Consider the following 1,477-nt stretch of genomic DNA (forward strand, 5'->3'; position numbering starts at 1 on the left):
TGCGCTGCCGCCGGGTGTGCGTGCGGTTGTTGCCCCCCCGGTCAGCTGCACGGGACGCGGTAGTCGGTGGGCTGAGCCCACAAGAGAGCGGCTAGGCCGGCCCCTCCTGGCCCGGACCACTCCTCACCCCGCCGTGGGCACCTGGAGCAGGCCGGATCTGCGCATCCCCGGCTGCGGAGGGACCCGGGAGAAGGGGGAGGCGGTGGCTGGGGCACTGGGAAGCATTAGGGGCCTGGGTCTGGCACCCTGAGCCGTCAAAGGGAGTCCCTTTGCTTGGGTCTAGATTCATTCATTGGTTGCAGTGAGAACCAGGCACCTAAATGCCTTGCAGATCAGGCCGTGATCTCCAAGGTCCCAGCCTTGGAAATGGGTGTGCAGGCAGTGAGCCCCATTCAAGTCAGTGGAGTAAGATCAGCCATGTGGCTAGTGCCTGACCTTTGAGACACTGGGAACTGGCTCTTGTGTTTGCAGGAGCCTTAGTAGGAACAGCTGGCAGAGCTCTGGAGCGGGGTGTGCTGGTTGCACAGTGACTGTATCCTGTTTTGAATGAGTCACAGCTTCCCGGTATAACTAGCTTAACATTTATCCCAAGCCAGAAGCGTGCAGAGACGGGGAGACTGACTGCCCAGATGCACTGACAGTCGCGCACGGCCCATTTGCAGGGCTGCGACAGCAGCGTTCTCCGTGTGACTCAGCGGTGGTACTAATAGCAATCCCAGATATTATTTTAATTGCTAGCTTAGTTGGCCCGAAGTAGTGCCTGCCATGGACCCAGCCGCCTACTGAGCAGGGTGCTGTACACATGCAGAACAGGGAGAGCTGCTCCCCAAAGAAGTCACAATCCTAGCAGCATTTTACATGCACTTTCTGCTGCTGTGACAAGACCTGTGAGAAGTGAGAACCTTTCCCAAGAGGCAAGGATATCTTTTACTGGATCAGCTGTGTAGCTGGGATAACCCACAGTTGGGATTTTCTACTCGGTTGGTCCAATAAAAGACATCATCCCAAGCAACCCTTGCCTCTGGCATAATTTCTGAACCATCATGGCTACAGCATCACTCTGAGCTACTAATCTTTCCCAAGAAATTTACAATCCAAGAGTCCAATCCTGGAAACGCTGCTGGACACTTGCTTTCTCTGGCAGGTAAAATATTAAACTCCATGGTAGCGAGCACCCTATTTCTATGGCAATACTTGCAGGATCAAGCTCTCTGTACTTATAGTCCAAGATTGCATTACATAAAAATAACTGAAAACTATTAATAGCACCATTTTCAGATGTAAAGGGCTATGTAAGGCATAGAGCAGTTGTTTCTGTGGGAAGCTCTGAGAGTCAGACCACTGGTTTGGTTGCTTGACTTCAGACACCCCGTATGCAAAAAGATTCGCTTAAATATTTCCGTGAACAGATAAAAGCCAGTCCGCTATGCGAGGGGTGTTCGCAGTGCTTTCGAGGTCTATCTACACTGGTGGTTTT

The sequence above is a fragment of the Crocodylus porosus genome, unplaced genomic scaffold, assembly GCF_001723895.1.
Source record: "Crocodylus porosus isolate Cpor-Errol unplaced genomic scaffold, CroPor_comp1, whole genome shotgun sequence".
NCBI classification, from domain to species: domain Eukaryota; kingdom Metazoa; phylum Chordata; order Crocodylia; family Crocodylidae; genus Crocodylus; species Crocodylus porosus.